Source organism: Bos indicus, chromosome 12 (assembly GCF_029378745.1).
Source record: "Bos indicus isolate NIAB-ARS_2022 breed Sahiwal x Tharparkar chromosome 12, NIAB-ARS_B.indTharparkar_mat_pri_1.0, whole genome shotgun sequence".
Lineage (NCBI taxonomy): Eukaryota > Metazoa > Chordata > Mammalia > Artiodactyla > Bovidae > Bos > Bos indicus.
The window spans coordinates 53,951,857-53,962,282 of record NC_091771.1 but is presented as its reverse complement, the minus strand read 5'-3'; the positions used below and the strand labels follow the sequence as shown (position 1 = coordinate 53,962,282).

Genomic DNA, 10,426 nt, shown 5'->3' with positions numbered 1-10,426 from the left:
TTACACCACGAGCGATACTTCATCCAATATGTTTCCTCCTATAAAATTTTCTTATGCCTAGAATAATATTTTTGTTGAATTACATTATGTTCACATGGTCGATCTGAGGTGACTTTGATACGAAAGAAACACTGTGGTAAAAGAACAACAAATTATTTCTGCCTTTTTAATTGCACCTTCTGTGAGTCCGCGCCGTGGCAGCTCCTTTCTGCTCCCCCATCTACATATATAGTGAGAAAAACCTAAGGGCACTATTGTCAGCTTCACCACAAAGAAAGAGGAAGAAGGAAGAAAAATGGCTGCTGGATAGACTAGGTGTCCGTGGTCTCTGGTAAACTAGAACATTATGCACGTTCATAGTCATCCAGAGCTAATTTCACCCCACTGTCTGCTAGTCATTAGAATAAAATCTTTTATTTAGTTCTGATAGGAATATAGTAAGTAACTGGATTTCTTAGGATGTGAGGTAAAATACGGAGAGGAGACAGACGTGTCAGGCATACACACACACATACACACAGAGGCATGTGCACACACACACAATACATTAATGTCAGAACCTACGCAAGGTCTCATACTAGGGGTTGCCCCTTGAAAATATTACAGGAAGTTTCTGTGAATCAGACAGACTGACTCCTCTGGGCTTGGAGGAGCTTTTGATGGGGGTAATTAGCAAATCTTTTGCTTTTGTGCATCATTAAGTGCTTGACAGATGAATATTCACATGCTTTATTTCATCTAATTTCCATATGGAAACTGAGGTTTAGTCAGGTTAAGTGACTCCCTAAGATTACACAGGTCTTGGAGATGTTTTCTTTTTCATTTGTTTGCTTATTATTTAACTATTGTTGATTTACCAAAAAATACCCAACTGCTTCATGAATTTGTATGTCATCCTTGAGCAGGGGCCATGATAATCTCTGTATTGTTTCAATTTTAGTACACAGGCTGCTGAAGCAAGCACCTTAGTATTGTTTTCTGATGCAGAGGCCAGGACTCCACCAGTGTGTTGCTATCAACTCACGTGTTCATCCTCCTGGGCCTTCTGGGAGCCCTCAGCATCAAGCGAGAGACGAATCAGGGGCTCCGATTAAACGTGTACCTTTGTGAGATCTATGTGAGAAGCGGTGGTTCACACAGGCTCCACAGTCCTTGCAAACACTGGAGACTTGATAAACCCTCTGTGTGTGACATGGAGCATCACAGCCTGTAGAATAATTGTGTCTGGGAGCAAAAATCACTACCCTTATCCTCTGTGACTTCCAAAACCATTTGGTTTCCTAGAGAAGAGCAGACTAGAGAGCAGCCGCTGGCCTTCAGTACAGTTCACAGACATTTACGACATGCCCATGTTAATTATAAAATACAGTATTTGTGTGTGTGTGTGTGTGTGTGTGTTAGTTGCCCAGTCATGTCCAACTCTTTGCAACCCTATGGACCGTTGCCCACCAGGCTCCTCTGTCCATGGGATTCTCCATGCAAGAATACTGGAGTGGATTGCCATTCCCTTCTTCAGGGTGTCTTCACGACCCAAGGATCAAACCTGTGTCTCCTGCATCTCCTGCATTGGCAGGCAGATTCTTTACCACTGTGCCACCTGGAAGTCTCTATTACTGTTCAGTAATAGTAATTACAGCTATTATTATCTTCCCCACTTAATAGGTAAGCAGATTTAAGTACAGAGAGGTTAATTACTTGCTCAAAAATCACATAAATCCAGTAAAATAAAAATCTGAACCCAGCCAGAACTTAGGCTAGACTCTGCTGCCCCTTTGGATATTAGGAGCTATACTAAGTGATGAAGAGACCAAAATCAATAAGGGTCCTTGCTTAATAAATCCAGAGTCTGTATGGGAGATAAGGCTTCCCTGGTGGGTCAGATGGTAAAGAATCTGCCTGCAATGAAGGAGACTCAGCTTCTGTCACTGGATTGGGAAGATCCCCTGGAGAAGGGAATGGCAACCCACTCCAGTATTTTTGCCTGGAGAATCTCATGGACAGAGGAACCTGATGGGCTACAGTCCATAGGGTCACAAACAATCAGAGCCAACTGAGCACAGCACAGCACAGGCAGATTTAGCAGGTCCAATCATAGTTTCAGGTAAAGGAGGTATAGACTAGGCAGTCTTTGTGACCTCAGGAGACAGTGGGAAGAAGGAGAGAGAAGGTGGATGAGATGGGACTGGGATTGGTTTGGGTGGCAGTGGTGTGCAGTGAGGAGGTGGTGGGCACTGGGGTCACCCAGCTGTCAGTGACAGGGAAGGCAGTCACGGGGGAGGCCCACGCTCCACTCCCCTGTTTGGAATTCCGATTGGAGTCTGCTCCACCCAGAGCCTCGTGAGGAGAGGGGAGGTGAGCTGTGATTGGACAGAACAAGGTCTTCCTGGTGCTCTGGAGGTTTTCTCAGTTCCACGCTGTAGAAGCTGAGCTGATACACAGTCGACCAGTCTTGGGGACAGCACTTCAGGTGACTGTTCGTGAGCCAGGGAACCGGATAGTGGACATAATAGAGATTCAGGATTTTCCCAGGAGCCAGAAGAATAAAGCACATGTGCAGGAGGCCCAACTGCCTGATGGAGTCAGCACACAGCAGAAATATGAAGCGCCAGCCAAGACACACCCAGGACTCACGTGTCTGCTAGTGTCAGCCTCTGCCCACCACGCCCCTGAAGTTGAAGGCACAGACCCCTTCCTCTTTATAGAGGAGAGAAGCTGGGTAAGCGCTAGCGTATCTGAGCATCTGAACTGACCGAGACACAGTGTGAGTTAACCTTGCCACCCTCCCACACCATCTGCAGCGTGGAGAGAGCTTTGGGCAGTCAGGGTCTTCATAAACATGCTTTCTTCTTCTCTGAGGTCTTGGTTCCTCTAGCATGACATGTGAGATAAAAGCACATTTACAACAATCTGCTAGCAAAAGAAGGAGAAAAATGTTTAACAAACCTGTATCATGCATACTCTTTTTAATAAGAATATTTTGTTTATTCCTATTTGTAAGAAAAGAAGACTTACTACTAATGCAGCATTTTAACTTAGCAAAAAGAAGTGATTGGGCCAAGGAAGTGCTTACTAGGAAGTATTTTCTGAGATAAGGTCTAATTCTTTAATTGCCATTAATTTGTACCCAATTAAAAGGAGGCACTAAAAACTATAGTAAGTATAAATGAAGGAAATCAAGCTGGTGAAGAATCTGGAAACCCTGGGGAGTTTCCCCTACTGAAGATAAGGCAGTGGTGAAAAACCGACTGGCTGCAAATATATAAAGGGTTCTGTTGATAAAATCAGGTAATCAACATAAATTTGCTTTATAGGCTCTATAGTGCTTTGGAGATGTTAGCTTTTTCTACCTTATTTTATTTGCTGTAGTTCCAGATGACAGAAGCAGACCCGATGGGTCAGATGGATAAAGAAGCAGATTCTACCTCTGTATATAAAATCGTGAGGTGTCTGATAGTGGAATGTGCTGCCTTAAACATGGAAACTGACAGTGTTTGGGGACAGGATGGATTTGTCTTTAAGGTCATTTTCAGGCTCTAAGTCTCTGCTGTTCTAGGAAATGATTTCTTAACTTTCTTAGTTCATCTATGGGTCTTTCTTCCTTAAAATTGAAGAGGAGAAATAACTTTCTCCAAAGCAAGTGTCTGGAGCAAGTTGGTTTGGTCATATCCAACTCTTTGCGATCCCATGGACTGTAGCCTGCCAGGCTCCTCTGTCCATGGGATTTTCCAGGGAAGAATACTGGAGTAGGTTTTCCATTTCCTTCTCCAAAGGATCTTACCAAGCCGGGAATGGAACTGGGTCTCCTGCAGGCAGATTCTTTACCATCTGGGCCATGGGTAGAAGCCCCAGGTGTCTGGTAAGGGGTGGATTTTTGCACCTATGAGGATAAGTGAACACAGTAACTTGTTCAGAATGCAGGCCTTGAGTCAGCAGCTGTAGCACTGTCTGGGAGCAGGTTACAGAGGAAGAACCCTGGCCCACCCCATAGAGTCCGAGGCTGAGTCTACAGGAAGGTGGGAGGAGCTCGGAGTTAGACACTGGGGGACGTCCTGGAAGCAAACTCCCAGAGTGTGGGAGTTCTCAGACCTGGGAGACTCCAGAGCTCTGGGAACCAGAGCAGCTTCAGCTCAGACTCCTGCCTGCCCTTCCATCAGGGCAAGCAACCCAAACCTCAGAGCAAACCCAGGGGGCTTATTTTGGGTTAAAATCAGTGGTGCCCATTGTCAGGACAAATACCAGTCAAATATAAGAGGCTTAATTCCTCCTGATGAAAGTAAGGAAAGAGATTTCCCTCCCCTCCTTTTTCTCAGAGCGTTTACTTTGCATGCCCAGTCTGCTGCTGGTCACTACTGCGGCTCAGTCACCAAGTCGTGTCTGACTCTTTGCAACTCCACGGACTGTAGCCCACCAGGTTTTCTGTCTGTGAGATTTTCTCAGCAAGAATACTGGAGTGGATTGCCATTTTCTTCTCCAGCGTTTATTTTAGAAAACATGTAGTTACAAGTACTTCCTCATCTCTTTGAAATACATAAGAATCTTTTAGAAAACGAGATAGGCCTTTTTTCAGCTTTCTGACCTGGGAATGTCTTTCTCAAGGACCTGGGAGGCATCTCTTTAAACATCAAGGAAGACAGGGCCCCCATCTCCCACTCTCTGTAGGTGGGCAAGAAACTGATTTTGGTGGGTGTCTTGTTCCAGATTCCAAAACTATTACCTGTCACAAAGAGATGAGTAGTGTGTTTTCACTCTGGAAAAAGCAAAATTAGCCAACACGAATGGTAACTCCAGCTACCAGGTGAAGTCAGGATGGACTGCTTATGACAAATGGTGCCGCCGAGTGCTCTGACTTGAGGACTAGCTCCTGTTTACCTTGAGAATGTGTACGCAGTGGCTTGCGTCTTCTGAAGATTCTTTTCTGTCTTTACATCTCTTAGTGGACTGCCTCTGATTCGCTTTACTTTCTGGTTTAATGCTTATTCAATGATAAACATGTTTTCTTTCTCTACTATTTTTTTGTGGAGAGGTTTTCTGTATTGGAAGATTTTGTTTTTAAAATATATTTCCCCAACACCATATTGTTATACTGATAGATTAAGTATCTTACCTATCCATCCTATCCTTCCACAGGGCCCTCCCTTCCCTTCTCCCTCCCTCCCTCCATCACTCCTCAGCTGTCATTTATCTTTTCTTTATCTTTCTATTTTTTTTCCCCCAAATTGGTATGTAAACCCATTCTCCAGTGAACTTATTCTGTGTAGATGGGCTGGAATGTTTATGAAAGGACATGTGTCATAGATGTTCTAAAAAAAGGTGACAGCATGGAACCAACAATTAAAACACTGGTTTAATCCAAAGAGTGTTTTCTTTACAGTGAGGAAGTTTAGAACTGGGCCCTCTGGGGTTGAGAATTTGGAACAAAGGAAGTTTCCTTCTTAAAGGAAGATGTTTATTTGAGGATATTGGTAAATGTAAAAAAAAAAATGAACTTCTCATTCTGAGAGGTATAAGGTTGGAAATTATAAAATGCCTATAGGATAATATAGTATAGTATATGTGTGTGGGTGTGGGTGTTAGTTACTCAGTTGTGTCCAACTTTTTGCCAACCTATGAACTCTTCTGTTCATGGGATTTTTCAGGCAAGAATACTGGAGTGGGTTGCCATTCCCTTCTCCAATAGTATAGTATAGTATGATATTATGTTTATTATATTGCAATCAGTTCATCTATATTTGTATGTATCTATATCTGTCTGTCTATCTATCTATCTATCATCAGAAGCCATTTCATTTGTTCTTTTGGGGATGAAAAAAACATTTATTTGAATACGGTGATGAATTCCATATACTAGCAGACAGGGGAGATGCAAATTATTACCATTGTTCATTTCCAAGGCATCATTCTTTGGTTATAAAAGCTACCCAAAGAGCATATTAGCGAAACAGTTTATTTAAAAGTACTCATTAAACAAAAATATAGAACCTCTGAAATGATTTAAACAAGTGATATGATTCTGTTTCTATTGATACGATACAGGAGTTGATGAGCTCCCTAACTCTTCAGTGGGGAGCAAGTTCCTGGGAGGCCCCACCCAGCTTGACCAGGGATGGATCATCATGTCCCTGACCTTCCTAATAAACTATAGCAGCAGCATTCCTGGTGAATAGTCTCCTTTGTCAGTATCAGTAAATGCTTAACCTTTTGAAGCCAAAATGCACATCTCAAGTAAACATTAAAATATCTCTTAATTCTCTCAGATAGCTTAGACTCTGAAATTGTTTGCACAAGACTGTGACTTAATTTCTGAACCTTACCTTTTTCTCCCCAGAGGTTTTGACCTTGTCCATGCCAGAGAGCCACAAAGCAATGTCTGGCATATGAATAAATACAAATAAAATCTCACATTTTGCATAACCACAACTATCATTCCACACAGCGCAGGACTATCTTAGGTCTACTGAAGAATTCTATTTTTACCACAAATTCAAAGCTATCTAGTGTTACTTTTCTTAATTAAGCTGGGCTGATCTCACAATTCAAAAGGCTTCATTTTTTTTCCTGCGTAAATTAAACTCCCTGTGCAATGCAGTGACCAAAACAAATAATCTATGACCTACAAACAAGACACTTGCATTCCCTGAAGAATTACGCTCTTGTTTCCTCTAGGTTATACATCTTTGAACCTCTCTTTGCTGTAACGACCTTCTGGTGCTCATTAGCAAGCTGATTACCATTAACACAGCTATAATGCAGCAATTTTCTTGGTGTATGTCTAGGAGAAATGCTCATCTGAATGCAGTCAGGGGACAAAATTAACTGCATAAATCTACAGCACAAACTGGATCTCATCCAACTTTACACGCATCGTCTTTCCTCTCCTAGTTGTGACATCATGGTCCAGATTCCCACTGATGGCTTAATAAGTATCTCAGGGTTTCATATTTAATTTCCTTTCATCTCTGTATATTACATTTCCAAGCTTAATTTCAAGAGTGCCTGACCACCTTATTACCATGTCTGGTAATATATATTTACCTTTAATCTTTTAGCTATGTCCCCTAATGGCTCTTTTATGAGATTCTTATCTACTTTATTTTTTTCTTTTCTTTCACATTTATATCTTTTAAAAAAATGTTGGATGATAGAGTAGGATTTCAGGACACACACACATTGACACATCTATGGAGCTAGGAACAAGACTGAGATACATCAGCCATTAGTATTTTAGGAGAGAGGCATAAATATTACTGTCTTGCAAGATAGAATTATATGAATAGTCATGAAAGGAAGTGAAGTTTTAATGAAGAGAATAAGGGATGTGTGAGACCTGGATTTGCTTTCTTGCCACCATCGCAGCCATCCAGTGCTTCCTTGACGACGCTGGTCTCCAAGCATGCACTGGTGAAGAGGAAAAGTTAAAATTTTACATAACCTCCTGCTCTTCTGCCTCTGTAACTCTGTAACTTAGCTTCTTGCAAAGTCTGGATCACGTAGGTCATGTAGTCTCAGAAAGTGGGGACTTACAATACTAGGAACTGGAGCTTATCTCACTCAGCCTTGTACTGCTCTTTGCAATTGCCCAGCCCCTGCAAACCTGCCTAATCATGCCTGTCTGTGTAAAGATCAGGCATCCCCCTCCACATCCTGACCACTGTTCCCGTGCATGCAAAACCCCTTAGTTTAAACCAGCCTATTAGCAGCTGGTGTTTCCCACTATAGTAGGTCTATAAAAACTCTGTAACCCCTTTGTTCAGGGCTCAGAGCTTAGGTGCTAACTCCTCTGGGCCCGCCAGTGTAATAAACCTGAGTTCTCCAAGTCTCCGAGTGTGGTGCTTGGTTTCTCGATTACTGGTTTCTGCAACACCGACGGTTGCTAACTCTCAGCCTGTAGGTTTTGAGCTGACAGGAAAGTTCCTGGGACTCTTTGAAATTCTTTTTCTGGATTGTTCTTTGAGGGTGGTATTTAAATATTATGGCCAATGAACAAATGACGTTGGGGAGATTATGAAATTTGGTTTTCATAATGTTTACATACCAGAATAATAAGAAATGTGTTGGCATCAAAACCACTATCAAAATAAAACAAGATTTGATGTGATTACAGAGTAAACCACAGTATGAATAACAGAAGAAAATAGAAGAAAAACTATGCATTTTATAATCAAGAATGGGCTAAAATTCAAACTTATATTCTTTAAAAACAAGATGTGTCCAGTTTTATTTTCAAAGCATGAAATAAATTCTCTGTGCTTTCTCAATTTAAGAAAGCAGACCAAGATTCAATAATCTCAAAAGGTTAATATAGCTTCCCAGATTTCCTGACTGATTCCCAAGGAGAAACTTATCTCCTTAAGCAAAACATCTCAACAGATGCCAGTGGTAGTCTTTACATTGCCCAGAACACACTGGTACTTTCTCTGCAACCAAGAGAGTGGTATATATTTGCATGGCAATCAGAAATGGTTTGCCTTGAACAAAAAATTTGTAAACTGGTGTGTGTCTAGATTGTGAAAGTTCAGCTGTAAATGCTTATCTTTTTATCTATAATCATTTGATTGTTCATTCACTCATTCTACATGCAACATCCATCTGTGAAATTTTGCTTTGCTATTTTCCAGTCACTCTGCTAAATACTGGCTTTCCCGGTGGCTCAGTTGGTAAAGAATCCACCTGTAATGCAGGAGATGCAAGTGATGCAGGTTCGAACCCTGGGTTGGGAAGATTCCCTGGAGGAGGGCATGGCAACTACCCCAGTATTCTTGCTTGGAAAATTCCCATGGACAGAGGAGTCTGGTGGGCTGCAGTCCATGGGGTTGCAAAGAGTCAGACAAGACTGAGCGACTAAGCACAGCACAGATGCTAAATACTGGAGTTATGATGGCATATAACAGTCCACGTTGAGAGGCAGCATAGTATTACACAGGCTTCCTTGGTGGCTCAGACGGTAAAGAATCTGCCTGCAGTGCAGGAGACCCGGGTTTGATTCTTGGGTCAGGAATATCCCCTGGAGAAGGGAATGACTATCCACTTCTGTTTTCTTGCCTGGAGAATTCCATGGACAGGGGAACCTAGTGGTCCATAGTCCATGCGTCACAAAGAGTCAGACACAACTGAGTAACTAACACACTGTCATAATATCATAGAGAAAAAAATAAGGTAGGATTTAAATGCTGGCTCTGGTATTCAACAGCAGCCTTAGTCTGCTTGGACTGCAGTGACAAAATACTATAGATTGGGTGGCTTAAACAGAAATGTATTTTCTCACAGCTTTGGAGGCTAGAAGTCTGAGTTAGGAGACTAGAGCCCCAGCATGGTCAGGGTCTGGTAAGAACTCTCTTACTGGCTTGCAGAGAGCCGCCTACTTACTGTGCACACGAAGAGGAGAGAGAAAGTACTCTTTCTGGTGTCTCTCCTCACAAGGGCACTAATTCCATCATGAGGACCCCACTCACATGGCCTCATCTAAAACGAATTATCTCCTAAAGTCCGCATCTTCAAATACTATATCACACCGTGTGGTGGTTGGGGTAAGGCTTCAACATATGAATTTGGGTGGGGAAGACACAATCCAGCCATAGCAGCAGCTGTGCTACTTTGAGAATCTACTTTGTCTCTTTTTGTCGCTGCTCCTTTCCTGGTAAAAGTTCCCAGTATGGGAATAGATGAGTGAGTGGGGCAAGGAGAAATAAAATGGCAAGTTACTGTCAGATCACTTTCTGACTCATTCTGTAACAACAGTGGGAAAAAAGTGCTGTAGCCACTCATAGAAAGGAGACATTAATTCTGTTTCTGCCCTCTGGACATAGTGAGGGACACAACAGAGGGACATGGAGAAAGCAGTGTCTAAAAGAGAGATTGTTTGGATAAGGTTTTCGAGATGGAGTAAAATATTCTAGGCTAAGAAGTTAAGAAAGACCTTTCAGACTGAACAAAGATGATAGATCCATGACCAGGCGTGGCTATGGTGGGGAATCTGGTGTGACTTGACTATGAACACACATCTCAGGAGCTGAGGAACGCACATTAAGGTAGCTTTCTTTTTCCTTTGAAAGGTCTTCTATCCTTTCATCCTCCATTCTTAATAATATATCATCTATGGGTAAGGAAAATTCATGCCATAGTTCACAGCGCACAAACTGGGAAGATTTCAGAACTCTGGGTTTTGGAGTTTCAGATATAAATGGCTTCACAGGGACTTCCAAATACAAGAAGACACATGGAGGAAGTCTCAGCCTCCTGTGGGATCTGGTGAACCCGCTGAGCAGCTGCTAGTTTATGTCCTTGAAAGGATGTCTGTTAAGGAAAATCATTTTGTACATACTCCCAAATGCTGAAGGTTTCCTTTTCCAGATTGAAAAAAAAAAAAAAAAACCTTTTATATCACAGATAGGGATCAAAGTAAGAGAGCCACTCACATTTACACTTAGAG

At 42.1% G+C, this 10,426-nt stretch overlaps 1 non-coding gene across 1 annotated transcript; it reads right to left on the bottom strand.

Moving 5' to 3' along the window:
- Positions 1–859: 859 nt before the first annotated feature.
- LOC139186305 (U6 spliceosomal RNA) lies at positions 860–964 on the bottom strand. Its single transcript, XR_011569901.1, has one exon. It is a non-coding gene; the product is annotated as a U6 spliceosomal RNA (small nuclear RNA).
- Between the last annotated feature and the right edge of the window lie 9,462 nt (positions 965–10,426).